We start from the raw sequence: 17842 nt of genomic DNA, 5'->3' as shown, positions 1-17842 counted from the left end.
AATAAAAATAATCAGCATTATGCCACAAATGCTGTTAAATGAACTTAACTTGTATTAAATTCAGAATATTCCTTAATAGTTTAGTTACGACATCTATCAAAAGATGCTACCTTTCTCAAGGGAACCAGCCCAACCTTGACCATTTGTTTCTTGTGTCGGCAACCCGAGTTTGATTTACGTCTTCTGTCATGTCCTGATCCCTGCCCATCTTTTCTACCTATTATTTCTTAGTCCCTTTCCTGATCTTCCCTGTCTTGAAAATGGTGAAAAGGCCACAAAATTTGCAAAAGGGCCAAAAATATAATAGCTAAACAGCCAGGAACTGATTATCAAGTTCACTGAGTTCACAGCAAGCTCTCAGCTTCCTGTGATGAGTCTTTATCTCTTTGTCTCAATTCCTGCATTCCTATACACTTTTTATACCTCATCTGACTCTGTCCATCATCTAATGAGCTATTTATTAAGTTGCACAGATCTGTCTTCTCCCACCATAGGGGCCAGCAGATTAGTAAGGCTCTGATGGCCAGGTTTATTTACCTCTGAAGCTATGTCAACCGTCCCCTCAGTATGCAAGCCTCATCACCGCTTGCAGCCATTTTTGCCTGGCAGAGAAAAAAGCCTTATAATGTAGCGGTCAACAGAGGCGCAGTGTTAATCTCCTCATCCGGCTTGTACCTGCCTGCTGAGACTGCTGCATCATTAATGGCCATGGCTTCCCACTGCAGAAAGAGAGAGAGGGGGGAAAGGATACCATTACTTACACTGGGGTTTAGGATCACAGACACCCACAATCAATCCCCAGGTCAGCTCTCATCTGTGTCAGAGAGAACTCTCCCCCATGGAAGGCTCCACTTGTCTCCAGTCCACTGAAAACAGGGTTTGCTGGTTACTCAGCTGGGAAAGCGAGCAGAGTGTGTTTAGAATATTAAAGTGGGGTTGGAAATGTAATTCATCCACTCAGAAACGCCTGATTAGTATTTGTTGCTCTTTATAAGCTTTAATCTCAGTGAACCACGGAGCATGTTTCCAGAAAACAAAAGATGTACTGCATAATTTTGCATGGCATTCTGGTTTTGTTCCTTGGGTTTGATGCATTCCAATGGTGTGCTCATCAGGGTTGGGCAAAAATCAGATCTGAAATTCTGATCTGCAACCCTTTCATTTCACGTCAATTCATAACAATTACAATGACAGGAAGTCATTGTCATTATTACTTATTAGCAATTCAAAGAAATTCAACAATCACACAAAAGTTCAGTACTCTCAAAACAGTTAAAACATCCAGCAAATCTTTTTGACATTTTGACATACAGCACAACAGAATGTCCACCACATGATTTCAGATAACTTTTTTTTTTTTTTTTTTTTTGTTAAATTAATATTTTCAAAATCTCAAGATTTGGTAAATTAGAGCACTCTGGGAAATAAAGAGTTCCTCAACCATGTTCCATATATGCTAATATATTAAATATAATGAAATGTATATTTGAATTAAATATGCAGTTTAATTTATGGCATTTCAAAACGTAAATATCATCGGTAAAACTTTAAGTTGAAAATTTTAAATTTGTTAATATGAGTTAAAATCATTAGTTAACTTAGCTATATAGTTAACAGTTTACTAACAATGAACAATAGCTTTACAGCAATTTTTATTTATTTATTTTTTTTTTACATTTAATGTTATAAACGTTAACATTAATTATTGCATTATGGACTGACAGTAAACAATAGCATTTTGATAACATTAACCAAGATTAATACATGCTGTAAAACAATCATGGTTCATTATTAGTTAATGATAGGTAATGCATTAACTAATGTTAACAAATAGAACCTTCCTGTAAAGTGTTGCCATATCATCTAATGTTTTTTGAACTACGCCTTTGTGTGTATATGTTTAAGGGTAATTTATATTAAAAAAATTAAAAGTATTTTTAAAAACTACACTTACAACAATTATATGGATTTCTTTGAATTTTATTCCATCGTAACTCTACTTCCTTTTGCTACTTCAATTGCTTAATTCAAATTCAATTTTAAATGCTGCACAACCCTGGTACTCTCACTCACCCTCTCTTTCCCTCTCTTACTTTTCTCACCGGTTCTCTTGCTTAATCCATCTCTCAGTCTTGTGGCAACATCTACAGTTTGCCTGACACAAACAGGAGCTTGGGGCTGCTTTGACGAGTTTAACAGTCTATCGGTGGAGGTGCTTTCTGTGGTGGCTGTGCAGGTGAGTGAGTTGTCAGCTCTGAGGAGCACCATGACACATTTATGTATAAACAGTTTTGAGTTGCAGACCAGATTTATATGCTGAATTTCACAGTCAATCAAACTTAAAGCTTAGAATTCTTGAAAGAGGACTGTATAAAGTTTTAGGCTACAAATAAAATGTTATGCAGCAGTAGAACACTAAGTGAGGCAATAGTGTGGAAAATTCTGCCTTTATGATTCACTCAACAATTACATCAGATACTGATGTGCCACATTATCTCATAATGTCCTGGCATCTGGTATTTGCTGTTGAGCTTTCATGCATTTCAATTCACACAGGGTTCGCAGGAAAGCAGCATTTAAATCGAGCACGAAAGAAGACAATACACGATGTACCCGAATGAATCATTTTCACAACGCCCGCAGACGTAATTTGCTCACAATGGCGATTAGGTTGACGATGATGGCCATGGTTAGAAAAGAGTTTGAGGTGTAGATGCTCATTTATCTAGAGACACATTTTACTGCAGTACAGTGTGACAGGTTTTAAAGGGAAAGTTCACCCTTAAATGTTAAATCTGCCATTTTACTCACCCTCATGTCGTTCCAACCCCGTATTACTTTGGACAATCACTATTTCAGAATGCACAAAGGGAAGATACAGTAGGGTGGAGGCCAAGAATTTCAAAGAATAATAAGTAAAATTTGGTCTGTTCCTCACACAAAGCTATCGTTTGATTTCAGAAGAATTGGAATATAACACACAATAGACAAATTGACCCATTTTATGATTCTTAAATGGTGCTTTTTTTGTAATTTTGGAACTTGACAGCCACAGTCTTTATTCACTTACATTTTTTGGAAAAGAGTGGTCAGGATGTTCTTTAAAAATCAAGTCATACGGGTTTGGAGCGATATACTGTAAGGGTGAGTAAATAATAACAGAATTTCTTCAATGGCCCATCCGTGAAACTTCATACTCACTCCCTTGAAAGAGAAAACAACAGTCTTTTCTAAAATGTCGGGACACTGATTAGGCGTTTCTCCCCTGTCATAAAAATGAATTACTTTTCCTTTTGTAGTGTTTTCAGAGAGCAGCTGTCATGAAGAACAATTTACAGTGAATTGGAACATCAGAGTAATAATACCGAGGTGTTTGTCGGGTGCTCTTATAAGCTGTCTGACAGGAAGTGCCAGCTGTTTAACAGTGGAGAGTTTGATAATCCAAAGTTGGACAATATTTGGTGGGGATACACTCCATTGGAATTTTATTCTCACAAAGACAGACAGAATCAGTTTCTATTCAGTTTAGCTAAAACAAACAGGAGGGCCTTCAGATATATTAATATTGAGACAAATTAGCAATGCTCTGCCTTATACCTCACCATAGGAGGGGAAACAGATTTGCTGTAATATAAAGCACTTTGTTTTCATTTCAGATATTACCAGCAAGGAGACACAGTTCCTCTAAAGCAAAGCTCACCCCAAATGTTCAGTCCAATGCTGTTGCAGCTGGTCTTAACGCACACCTTTTGCTTGGCTTAGCAGCTATAGAACAATATGTTAAATTCATAAAGGGCTGCATAAAGGCGGTGTATATTCTGGGATTTGGAGTTCGCACAAGGCCGTGGCAAAGTAAAGCTTTATAACGTATTCCATCAGCTCTCAGCAATGTGACTCATACTTATATGTGACTGTTTATCTGATACAAGGCTGAACTATATCAGATTGTGCACTGATGTCTACACCTTGGTAGATAGGATGTGGTGTTGGAATTTAATTAGTTCTCATTTTGATTGTTACTGTATAAAATGCTCCATTTAAAGCACAACCATGCCTGTATCCTGATCTGTAAATGCAATAGAGTGTTCTGTGCTTCTCAGTGCTTAGTTTCTGAATATACTGTACATTTCTAGTAAAAACTAGAAAATCTTGATCTGGGCTGCTCCAAAAAAGAAAAGAAAAAAGAAAAAGCACTTAAAAGTAATCCATATGACTTATGCACTATGTTCCAAGTCATCTGAAGCCTTATAGCTTTGTGTGATTTGGCCATTTAAATATTTTTATTGGAAGACATTTCTCTTGTACAGTGTGTTATACACAGGGTTGGGAGGGATACTTTTGAAATGTATTCCACTACAGATTACAGAATGCATGCTGTAAAATGTAATTTGTAACATATTCCGTTAGATTACTCAAGGTCAGTAATGTATTCTAAATACTTTGGATTACTTCTTCAGCACTGGTAGATTTTTTCACTTGTTTTGACTTTAAAAACTCTGCCAGTACAGTAAGACAAAATACACATTAAAAATACATTCACTGAAACACCTAAATATCTTTGCAGTGTTGTTTCTAAAACAAGATTGTTTTTAAGGATTTTTAGATATTTTTACAGGAAAACAATACAAAAATTATTATCAAAAATATGATTTTTGCCCTAATATCAAAGGTCTTCCTAGAAAAAAGAAATTATGATCTAACATGAATTTTCTTGATAAAAAAATATGATTGTGCCTGGTAACGTGAATGTAAAATGGCTAGAAATAGCATTTTAGCTTAGCATAAAGCTGACAGGTTTATTTCTATTTCTTCTGCTCCAAACTTACTTCTCTGTCTGCTCATATGAATGTAACACATCATAAGAAAGTGTTTTACTGCTGTTCAAATGCACTTTGGATCACATCATTTATATGGATAAATGTTTTCCATCTGAAAGCACTAAATCTTAAATGAAACAAATGACAATGAAATGCAAAGTAATCTCTTCAGTAATCAAAATACTTTTTGAATGTAAGTATATTCTAAATAGCAATGATTTAAATTGTAACACTAGTGGAATACTGTCTCGGTTACTGTCGTAACCTCCGTTCCCTGATGGAGGGAATGAGATGTGGTGTCGATGTAGTGACACTCTGGGTTGCTCTTGAGAGCCCCGAAAACCTTAGCTCTTTGAGAAAAGGCCAATGAGAATTGGCGAGTGGAACTTGCATGCCACTCCCCCGGGCATACGGGTATAAAAGGAGCTGGCTCGCAACCACTCATTCAGGTTTTGTGCTGAGGAGCACTGGACACAGCAACGACAGGGCTGGGTCTGCCTCCTCCTAGGGCAGCGCTTGCAGGTTCACCACCTGATCCCTGAAGGGGGTTGTGGGAACCTTGGACACATAGCCCGGCCGGGGTCTCAGGATTACGTGAGAGTCACCCGGACCGAACTCCAGGCAGGTATCACTGAAAGAGAACACTTGCAGGTCCCCAACCCTCTTGATGGAGGTGAGCGCAATCAGGAGGGCCATCTTCAAGGAGAAGGATTTCAACTCGACTGACTCTAGCGGCTCAAAGGGGGCTCCGCGAAGGCCCAAGAGGACCACGGAGAGATCCCATGAGGGGAACAGGCGTGGCCTAGGAGGATTCAGCCTCCGGGCACCTCTCAGGAACCTGATGATCAGGTCGTGCTTCCCTAAGGACTTACCGTCCACTGTATCTTGGTGTGCCACTATGGCGGCCACATACACCTTCAAGGTGGAGGGGGACAGCTGTTCCTCCAGCCTCTCCTGCAGGAAGGAAAGCACTGACCTGACTGCACATCTCTGTGGGTCTTCAGCTCGGGAAGAACACCAATTCGCAAACCGACGCCACTTCAGGGTATAAAGCTGCCTCGTGGAGGGAGCTCTGGCCTGAGTGATCGTGTTTACCACTGCTGGTGGTACGCCACTTAGGTCTTCTACATCCCGTCCAAGGGCCAGACATGGAGGTTCCAGAGGTCTGGGCCCGGGTGCCAAATGGTGCCCCGTCCCTGAGAAAGAAGGTCCTTCCTCAGGGGAATTCGCCAGGGAGGGGCTGTCACGAGGAGTGTGAGGTCTGAGAACCAAGTCTGGGTGGGCCAATACGGGGCCACGAGGGTGACCTGCTCCTCGTCCTCCCTGACCTTGCACAGGGTCTGTGCAAGTAAGCTCACTGGGGGGAACACATACTTGCACAGCCCCCAGGGCCAGCTGTGTGCCAGCGTGTATGGGCCGAGGGGGGCCCCCGTCGGAGAATACCAGAGGTGGGAGGCTTCTCGGGAGGCAAATAGGTCTACTTGTGCTGTGCCGAATCGACTCCAAATCAGCTGGACCACCTGGGGGTGGAGTCTCCACTCTCCCCTGAGCATCACCTGCCATGACAGTGTGTCCGCTGTGGCGTTGAGGTTGCCCGGGATGTGAGTGGCCCGCAGCGACCTCAGTTGCCACTGACTCCATAGGAGGAGATGACAGGCGAGTTGCAACATACCCGATACACTGATACACATGAGCGTAAGCCACCTTGGCGATTTATATACGCTACTGTCACTGTGTTGTCTATCCGGACCAGCACATGCTTGCCCCTGATCAACGGCAAAAGTCTCCGCAGGGCAAGCAATACTGCCAGCAACTCCAGGCAGTTGATTTGCCAACACAGTCATGGTCCTGTCCAGGAGCCAGCGGCTGTGTGCCCATCACACACGGCGCTTGGAGGCATCTGTCATTATGATGATGTGCCTGGACACTTGCTGTAGGGGAACTCCTGCCTGTAGAAATGCAAAGTCTGTCCAAGGGCTGAACAAGTGGCGGCAGATCGGCATGATGGCTACGCGATGTGTGCCGCGGTGCCATGCTCATCTCGGGACTCGAGTCTGAAGCCAGTGCTGAAGCGGTCTCATATGCATCAACCCTAGTGGCGTGACCGGCGCCGAGGATGCCATATGCCCCAGGAGCCTCTGAAAGTGTTTCAGTGGAACCGCTGTTCTCTGCTTGAACGACTTCAGGCAGTTCAGCACTGACCGCACACACTCGCTCGTGAGGCGCGCTATCATCGAGACTGAGTCTAACTCCATGCAGAGAAAAGAGATGCTCTGAACTGGGGAGAGCTTGCTCTTTTCCCAGTTGACCCGAAGCCCTAGCCGGCTGAGGTGCCTGAGCACAAGGTCCCTGTGTGTGCATAGCAACTCTCAAGAGTGAGCTAGAATCAGCCAGTCATCGAGGTAGTTGAGTATGCGGACACCCACTTCCCTTAACAGGGAAAGAGCTGCCTCTGTGACTTTCGTGAAGACGCGAGGGGACAGGGACAGGCCGAAGGAGAGGACCTTGTACTGATACACCCAGCCGTCGAAAGCAAAACGTAGGAAGGGTCTGTGTCAAGGTAGAACCGAGACGTGAAAGTACGCATCCTTCAGGTCTACCGGCGCGAACCAATCTTGATGCTGGACACATGGCAAAATGTGCTTTGCCATCAGCATCTTGAACGGGAGTCTGTGCAAGGTCCGGTTCAGAACTCGCAGGTCCAAGATTGGCCGCAACCCACCGCCTTTCTTCGGTACGATGAAATAAGGGCTGTAAAACCCTTTCTTCATCTCGGCTGGAGGGACAAGCTCTATCGCACCCTTGCACAGAAGAGTCGCGATCTCCGCACACAAGGTGGCGGCATTCTCACCCCTCACCGAAGTGAAGCACACGCCTCTGAACCGGGGTGGTCGCCTGGTGAACTGAATTGCGTAGCTGAGTCGGATGGTCCTGGCCAACCACCGCGACGGGTTGGAAAGCGCGAGCCACGCGTCCAAGCTCCAGGCGAGGGGCACTGAGGGGACGATCACGTTAACGTACCTGTGGGTGGGGCCTCACGCGGGAGGGAGCAGGGGATGCCACATCGAGGAGCCTCGCTTTGTCTCGAACTCGTGGCTGCGCTGAAGGGACCCTCGAAGCACTTACCTTGCTAAATGTACCCGGTGTCGGGGGTGTCGGCGAAGGGGGGGAGGAGGGACTTTTTGACCATCCTTGTAGTCCGTCACAACCACCTGGCCGTGGGTGTGAGTGTGGTGTGACCGGACGCGCAAAGGCGGGGGGCCCACGTTCGCGGCATCTAAGTCACAGATGCTCAGTGCCCAGTTGCTCTGATAACTGTGGTCATAAACACTGGCTATGTGACCCAGGGAGTGAGGAAACTGCTCTTTTGAAAATGTGGGTACCGCAGCCCATTTGGGGTGTGGCGAACATAAAAGAAAAGGAAACCAAGGACTGTGACTGTGAGCGCCGCCCCAAACCCAGTAACCAATCATCTAGCCGCAAGGGCTCAAGGGAGGGTGGAAGGTTCCATTCCAACCCGACACACGTGGCGGCCCGGGCAAGCATGGCGGTCATCTTGCTGTCAGCCTCAGGCTGGGTGGGCTGACCTGAAGGTGGCAGTCCTTGGAGTCTGACATTACCAGTACGCTCTCCGATGCAGCGATCGAGCACTCATCCTGCTCCGGAGCTCCAAAAGGGAAACTAAGCTGGTCCTGGGGCGAGCTGGTCTCCTCTCGGAACTTGCCAGGGGCAAATGAGCATGCTGGGGAATGGGAGGTCCATGGGTATTTACCCGGTGGAGCCACGCCCATTGAAGCCCCCAAATAGCCTCCAGCGCCAGCCGGGTCGGCCTTGTACCCGGAGGTAAAAGGCGAGGTGCGGGGGGGCGGCTAGACTGGCTTTCCCCCAGAAGAAGGAAAGCCGCGACCGCAACATTGCCATGGTCATATTCTCGCAATGAGAACATGAACCATCCAAGAATGCTGCTTCAGTGTGATCGCTGCCCAGACACGTGAGGCAGCGCCCGTGGCCATCGGAAGCGGAGAGATAGCGACTGCATCCAGGAATCACACAAAGACAGAAAGGCATCTTTATAAAGACGCGTCATTAAAAAGACGTTCAACGTCAATGTGTGTGCTCTAATAGAGAAAATATACTCTTTAGCAGGAATATACACTCTTTTAGCACTGTCGAAGTGCCCAGGGGCGAAATCTGCACTCGTCTTGCAAAAGGAGAGAAAGCCGCTGGAAATGCGCCATATATCCAACAGCATATGCTTCTTAAGAGGTGAATGGAACAGCAGTAGTATTCAGCTCGCTGATAGTACAACCGCTTAGCTCCGAAGAAAAAATCTGAATGAGTGGTTGCGAGCCAGCTCCTTTTATACCCGTATGTCCGGGGGAGTGGCATGCAAATTCCACTCGCCAATTCTCATTGGCCTTTTCTCAAAGATCTGAGGTGTTTGGGGCTCTCAAGAGCGACCCCTAGTGTCACTACATCGACACAATGTTGAGTGAGTGACAGAAGGGGAAAGTTACTTATATTATGTATTTTAAATACGTATTCCCATTACATGTATTTAGTGACTCCCCAACCCTGGTTATACCTAACCATACATACAGTAGCAAATAGTTGAGTTATAGAGTGCCTGCTTTTTCAGTTGGTTCTGGAAATCTTTCTCTTTCTATGGGATTTAAGAAAAACCTTCAATATAGAGTTCTAGGCCATTATAAACAAGCAAAAAAAGTATATGAAATTCGAATAAATAAAACAACAATAATGTGTACTTTAATTCTTTCATGAAGTACGTACTCATCCAAACATTTGAAACATTGCAAATGATGCTATCAAATAAAAAATAAAAATAATGTACAAAATAAATGTAATGATGCTGGCAATGACAGGCAGACAATGATGATGATGGTGTAGAACCCAAGTGCAGTGTATTACTAGAAGCGTGAAAACCAAAATCATGACTACAAAACATAAACATGAACTTGACTATAAAACAAAACAAACATGAACTTGACTAAACTAGACTTGACATAACTTGAAATAACATAACATAACTTGACCTGACTTGACTAGACTTCCAGACAATGTTACAACACACAATACCTGATAAGAGACAAGGGCAAACATGAGGGCTTAAATACATGGACAAGGGTAACAAGACAACCAGTGAACAGACAGAACTATAAACAAGATAACAAGATTAATAAACTTAAACCAATGACAAACTAGAACTGATAACAAGTTAACAAGACAATAAACCAATGAAACAAGACACATGAACATGGAGAGAAACAGGATGATCACATGACTTGACATGGAAACAGGGAATCACATGACATGGCAGGGAAACAGGAAATAACATGACATGGAACACTTTTCAAAATAAAAGACATTAACACAAAACATGAACAAAAACACATCTAGACATTTTTTATCAGTATAAAACCAATATATTTACATTTATTGAAAATATATACAGATATAAAAGTTGTTCCCTATCTGTCACTCACTCTACGTTGTGTCGATGTAGTGACACTAGGGGTCACTCTTGGGAGCCCGAGACACCTCTGGTCTTTGATAAAAGGCCAATGAAATTTGGCGAGTGGTATTTGCATGCCACTCCCCAAGACATACAAGTATAAAAGGAGCTGGTATGCAACCACTCATTCAGATTTTCTCTTCAGAGCTGAACGGTCATGCTCACTGAGCTGAATTCCCATGACTGTTCATTCAACTCTGCTGTATCTGACGGCGCACCATCTGGCACCCGCGACCAGACCTCTGGAATTTCCATGTCTGGCCCCTGGACGGGACGCGGAAGACCTAAGTGGTCTACCACCCGCGGTGGTAGACACGATCACTCAGGCTAGGGCCCCCTCTGCGAGGCGCCTGTATGCCTTTAAGTGGCGTCTGTTCGCTAAGTGGTGTTCTTCCCGACGGGAAGAGCCCCAGAGATGCGCAGTCGGATCGATGCTTTCCTTCCTGCAGGAGAGGTGGGAAGGGCAGCTGTCCCCTTCCACCTTGCAGGTGTATGTAACCGCTATAGCGGCACACCACGACACAGTGGATGGTAAGTCCTTAGGGAAGCATGACCTGATCATCAGGTTCCTGAGAGGCACCAGGAGGCTGAATCCCTCCAGACCGCACCTTGTTCCCTCATGGGACCTCTCTGTAGTTCATCAGGGTCTACAGAGAGCCCCCTTTGAGACTTTGCAGTCAGCTGAACTTAAGGCACTCTCCTTGAAGACTGCTCTCCTGACTGCGCTCACTTCCATCAAGAGGGTAGGAGACCTGCAAGCATTCTCTGTCAGTGAAATGTGCCTGGAGTTCGGTCCGGGCTACTCTCACGTGATCTTGAGACACCGACCACGCTATGTGCCCAAGGTTCCCACGACCCCTTTTAGGGACCAGGTGGTGAACCTGCAAGCGCTGCCCCAGGAGGAGGCAGACCCAGCCCTGTCATTGCTGTGTCTGGTGCGCGCTTTACGCATCTATTTGGATCGCACGCAGAGCTTTAGAGTCTCTGAGCAGCTCTTTGTCTACTTTGGTGCACAGCGGAAAGAAGCGCTGTCTCCAAGCAGAGGATCGCCCACTGGCTCACTGACTCCATAGCTATGACATATCACGCCCAAGACGTGCCGCCCCCGGTAGGGCTACGAGCCCGTTCTACCAGGGGTGTAGCAGCCTCTTGGGCCCTGGTCAGGGGTGCCTCTCTAACAGACATTTGCAGAGCAGCTGGCTGGGTAACACCAAACACCTTTGCGAGGTTCTACAACCTCCGGGTGGAACCGGTTTCGTCCCGTGTAGTGGCACACAATACAAGCAGATAAGTCCGGGATAGCCGGCCGGGTGTATCGCTTGCACATAGTGCCTTTCACCTCCCCTGAGCTTAAGACATGCGCCATTAACTCCCAGTAGTGTTCACAAACTATGTTCCCTGGTTGACTTCCTCCGAGCCCTGTGGCAGTCGAGTTTTCGGAGAGACTCGCTGCCGGCCCAGTACACGTGCTACTAAAAGCCCCGTTCTGGGGTAGGTGCTCTGCATGTGGCAGTTCCCTGTAGGTAACCCCATGCGATGTATATCTTCCGCTAATTCGTTTCCCTGTTGGCAAACTGCGTCTTCCTTGTGCAGAGGCCCCTCTGCCACAGTCTCCATGTTTGTAGTCACTCCTCACCTGTTGGGTAGGACCTACCATGAGACTTCCCCACATGGCAAATTTGCGACATAGCTCGGCAAGACCATGTGACGTATTCCCACTTAAATATCCCCCCTCTCTCTGGGCGAGGTGTGGTCTCCACGGTGTCCTCCCCTTGGGAATGACACCCCCCGACTAGACCTGGTTGGCCCAGTCGGATAATCCCCCTTTTTTTAGGGAGTGGAAAAAAAAAAGAAGGGGAAAAGAGGCCACGACTGGGCTAGCCTGTCTCTATCTTTTGGGTAGTCGACTTGTCCCCAAAGGGCCGTTCGACACTCATAACTATGTTGGGGGAGGTTACGTGTCGGCCTGGTGCACTGGCTACGAGGCACACAGTTGTCTGCCCATCACACACCGCCAGTTCACGTAACACAGTTCAGCCAGTTGCGGCATTTTGTATAGGGATCCCTAGTGTCACTACATCGACACAATGTCGAGTGAGTGACAGATAGGGAATGACATGGTTACTTGTGTAACCTCCGTTCCCTCATGGAGGGAACGAGACGTTGTGTCCCTCCTGCCACAACGCTGAACTACCCGCTGAAATGGCCAAGACCTTGTCTCGGCTCCTCAGCATAAAACCTGAATGAGTGGTTGCATACCAGCTCCTTTTATACCCGTATGTCCGGGGGAGTGGCATGCAAATACCACTCGCCAATTTTCATTGGCCTTTTATCAAAGACCAGAGGTGTCTCGGGCTCCCAAGAGTGACCCCTAGTGTCATTACATTGACACAACGTCTCATTCCCTCCATCAGGGAACGGAGGTTACACAAGTAACCATGACGTTTGAGACTGTTGGGAGACTTGATTACATCATTTCTAATGCTTCATAGGTGTAGGCAATCGCTGATGAGCTCTTTTCAATTATATCTGTTCCCATGTTAACAGCGACTACACTCTGATTGGTGAAGCTCTCTTCAGGATTATGCATAGTGTAGTTGTTTACCTGTAATTCGGCTATTGTACATTATTTATTTATTTTTTAAAAAGGTTGAAATTACACTGACTTGAGACCTGTGCAGAAGTATATATCATCACTTTAGACTCTCAGGGTTCATTGTAGGTCTGTTTTAAAAAATAAAAAAATAAAAATAATCCCTAAGAAAAGTTATGGTATTACTTCCAGATCCATATATTTACGTTCTGTCTTGCTTTTGTTTTATTCTCACTTTCTTATTGGCTGTTTAAAGCACCAATTGCAAATATTGTTGCAAGATTTATGTGCCATTTACATTTATATTGAGAATGTACAATCCATCAGGTCAAAAGTATTCAAGATGCTATTCGAGACAAGAAGAAGAGATTTAACTTCATGGGCGAGGATGTAAACTTGGTTCCTTCAGTGGGCATCTTTATCACTGTGAACACTGGCAGGACTAAGCTACCGCAAAACCTCAGGCTCTCTTTAGGTACACTTAGGATTTGCATTCCATTAGGTGGTGTTTGGTTTTAAAGGGGAATTTTGCTATTTTTAGATATCCGAATCTGCATCCTGTTCATAAGGAGATATGGTGCCACCTGTGCCTTTTTATAACAGAGATTTTGAAGTTTAAAACATAAAAATGTAAATATTCCTGTTTACACATCAAACTATAAAGTTTTCCCATTAGATTGGTATTTTCCTCTGTAGAGTCAGCATCTACTGACCAAATTTTAATATGACCAACTATAGATTTTTATTTTTAATTTTTTTTCATTTTTTGTGGCAATATACTAAAACATATTAGTCTACATATGATATGCACTGTATGTGAAATGCCAGGCTTTAAAATATTTTACTCTTGCATTTGTTTTCCTTTGTGCGATGGTGATGCCAGACTTTGAGCTAATCTGTGAGATCATGGGCTTCATCAAGGCTCGTCTTTTGGCCAGGAAGTTCATCACTCTCTATCAGCTCTACAAGGAATTGCTTTCTAAACAGGTTTAACAGTCTTTAGGCTGTGTAGTATTCAATAATCAGTCCAATGACTTTCAAAACTTCAAAGAACATGAAAACTAACATGGCAAGAATATATTACAGTGAAAATTCATTATTGCTCTGCAGCCCGACATAGTAACATTGGTCCAACTAATGGCATGAGTTTTGGCCGGGACTATCTGTTTTCCCACCAATGGCAGATGGGGGTAGTGGTCGAGTAATCTATTTGAAAACGGTCATTAATTTTGAATTTCTGTTCGTTGATGCAACTGCCACAAAAATGACACACTTAACCTTTAAGTTGTTATTGTTTACTTTTGTATAGCATTTTACAGAGCTGTGTTTCATATAAAGACTTCAACTCCCTTTTAGTTAGAGCAATTTTTTTAAACGGTTTGAGAAATGTTTATCTGTCATGGGGACTTTATTTGATTTCAGTGTTATGAGACTTCCAATTGTTTTTTAATAAAAATGCTGTCAGTCACACTATCTTATTACCGTTACTCTATAAATCGTTTTTTTTTTTTAGGTACATCTGATACAGACTGTGAAATATGGGAATTAACTAAAAAAAAAATTAATAGTCTGGCTTTATCAGTTATTATTAAATAGTGTGTAATAGCATTGCACCGGCAATAGTTCCAGTTTATTTGACTCACTGTTTGTCTTATACTTTTTGTTTCTTGTTGTGCTTGTTTTTCTTCTGAATTGCTTTCTCATGATCACTATGACTGGGGACTGCAGGCCATTAAATCAGTAATGGTGGTGGCTGGTTCTCTGAAGAGAGGGGACCCGGACAGACCAGAGGACCAGGTGTTGATGAGAGCCCTGAGAGACTTCAATGTCCCCAAGATCGTGACCGATGATGACATGCCTGTCTTTATGGGCCTCATTGGGGACCTCTTCCCGGTTCTAGACGTGCCACGCAAAAGGGACATGGAGTTTGAGAAATTTGTCAAGCAGTCTGTGTTGGACCTCAAACTGCAGGCAGAGGACAACTTTGTGCTAAAGGTAAATTTGGGGGAAGGATATATACTACATAAAAAGCCTCAGCATGGCTTGATATTCAGGGTTGCCACAGTCAAGGAAAACCTAGAAATGTCAGGGAATTCTAAAATTGTGTTTTCTAGGCCTGGGAAAGTCATGGAAATGAATAAAATCTTAAAAGTCCTATCTGTAGTCAATCTACACTTTCTAGTAATGCACTGCTCTAAAATATTTCATTGGCTAGATAGTGCTCTTGTGTAGAGCTTGTGTAAAGTCAAACTTGTCCACAAGCCATAGTGATGTCAGATTTGTGAGAAAGTTGTTATTTTGAGTTGCTTTTTTGTTAATAAATTGATTGAACTGGTTCACAAATTGGTCTAAATGATTCATCAAGCAATCGGTCTGAATCAAAACTACAGGGAAAAATAAAAGTCAATTTCACTCTTTTAGAATCCCTTCCTAAAATCGATATAAAATGAAATCTATATAATTAAATATTTGTTATTTAAATGTCACTTGCAAATTGTCATGCAAGTCATTAAAATAAACACCTACTTCTGAATGGCTGTCCAGTAAGAAATTGCCCCCCGGAATGGTGTAGTTTTGCAATCTACTCGCAGGAACTAAGTGGACTGTGCTATCCAGCCAAACCCTGACCCCTTGGTTATGTTCATCCATGTCTACGCATCACATACTACACCTTCAAAATCTTTTGTCTGACATTTTTATTTCAGCTAGCATATGTTTATGTGGTCATATTTACATTTATTTTTTTAGCTTTTTTTGCTACATACTGATCACATCAATCCATTATTGAAAGGAAGTCGAGAGCATATCTGAGGTTCATCAGGACTCAAAGAAGTCATCAACTCAACCACTACGGCCCTGATTGATGCTGCAATCAAATTTTTTCTTCGTCTCTTCTTCCGCTGCACATTATCTTCCTTTTAGAGCCATAAACCTGCTGTTGTGTTTCAAGCAAATAGACATTAGTGTCAAAGCAGTCTGAAAGTGGATGTATTGGACAAATCTAAGATAGCAGGAATTACAGTCTAATGGTGCCTCAGGTGCCGAAGCAGGGCTCTAATTTTCAGTATTAGGCCTAGGCCTAGATATCAGCCATTCTGTTCACCAGAGCCAGGGGAAATAAGTGCAATCTCTGACAGGTCAAAGAGTCACAGAAACAACATAACAGCACTCCATCAATCGAGGCCCGGCTCTCAGCGAGGTATTTAACCCTCGCCACAGCACGAGAGGAGACACGCATCTGACTCCAGACTGCCGGGTCAATGGTATGCATACTGTCTGACCGGCCAAACCGCAAGTAGCATCTGGTCTTTGATTTGTTGGAGGGCAGGCTCGGCGGAGACAAGGAGAGGTGCGTACCTAAGTGCTAGTCTGCCATTAGCTGTTGCCTCTGATAGACATCAGATAAAAGCAGCAATCAGCAGACCCCTAAAGAGCCCAACAGGGAGTGCCATCAATGCCATTGATTGAACATACCATCAGTTCCAAGAGGAAAACCTCTCTCTTTTTCTCCTTTTCACACTCAGAGGGAAGCGAATCTGTTTAAATGTTTAGCGTTCTCATAGTGCTTCAGAAATTATCTAATTGTGAGCCAACACTCACTGAGCAAGTTGAGCAATTCACTGCAAACTGGCAGAAAAAGCATAATCTTTTTACTTGCAGTATAATGTATGCAAGATATGCAGTACAAGCCAGTGTGATACATACAATATGTCCATGAACGTAAGAGCATAATTGCGAATCCAAATTGTACTTGTTCACTATTTGGTGTAGAGTAGTGTTGGTTTCGAGTCAGTCCGATTTTTTATTTTTATTTTTCTCCCCTTTTACTGGCCAATTTTGAATGCTCTAAGTCCTTGTGGTGGCATAGTGACTCACCTCAATCTGGGTGGCGGAGGACGAATCTCAGGTGCCTCCGCATCTGAGACTGTCAATCCTCGCATCTTATCATGTGTCTTGTTGAGCGTGTTACCATGGAGACATAGCGCGCATGGAGGCTTCACACTATTCTCCATGGAATCCACGCACAAATCACCACGTGCCCCACCAAGAGTGAAAACCACATTATAGCAACAATGAGGAGGTTACCCCATGTGACTCTACCCTCCCTAGCAACCGGGCCAATTTGGTTGCTTAAGAGACCTGGCTGGAGTCACTCTGCACGCCCTGGATTCGAACTCGTGACTCCAGGGGTGGTAGTCAGCGTCAGTACTCGCTGAGCTACCCAAGCCCCCCAAGTCCGAGTCTTTAAACAATTGAGTCGAGTCCGAGTCCAAAAGGGGCCGAGTCGGACTCAAGACCGAGTCCACAACAGTCCGAGTCGTGTCTGAATGAATCTGTTCAAGAATCTGAATTAAAATTGTAACCGTAAACTCAACATCAATATTCTAAGCTTATTTTAACCTTCACAACTAAGAAAAACAATTTGTCAAAATATATACAAAAAACAAATGATTAGTATCCTGCTGAACAAATTTCAAAGTGGTTTCAGAATGAAAGCGTATGTTTTAGGTGTGAAGATAAAACTGTCCTTCAACACACTTCTTATTGCGGTCTGTTGACATTTCAATTATTTGTTGCTTTTCCCCTCCACTCAGACATACACCAAAGAAAGTGAAAGCTGCATTAGTCATTACAACCAGAGTTGTTATTATTTCAAATTTTTATTTAGTTTTTATTTCTACTTCATTTTCAATTTGTCCATTCAATTTAGTTTAGTTTTACCTAAAATTATGGGTGAAATGAATGTAATGAAATTAATTAAATACATTTAATGTGTTTAATACATTTAATAAATGGTCATATTAAAACATTTAATAATGTCCATAAAATTAAATACAACAACATAAAATAAAAACAGAAAAGATCAGATACCATTAAAAAAAAAAAAACATTTATTTA

At 43.6% G+C, this 17842-nt stretch overlaps 1 pseudogene; it reads left to right on the top strand.

Moving 5' to 3' along the window:
• LOC127427203 (dynein axonemal heavy chain 9-like) overlaps positions 1–17842 on the top strand; it is a 272019-nt pseudogene that overhangs the window by 41839 nt on the left and 212338 nt on the right.

The sequence above is a fragment of the Myxocyprinus asiaticus genome, chromosome 36 (genome assembly GCF_019703515.2).
Source record: "Myxocyprinus asiaticus isolate MX2 ecotype Aquarium Trade chromosome 36, UBuf_Myxa_2, whole genome shotgun sequence".
Lineage (NCBI taxonomy): Eukaryota > Metazoa > Chordata > Actinopteri > Cypriniformes > Catostomidae > Myxocyprinus > Myxocyprinus asiaticus.
Note: the sequence above shows the minus strand (reverse complement) of the source record. Positions and strands in the feature narration are given on the sequence as shown.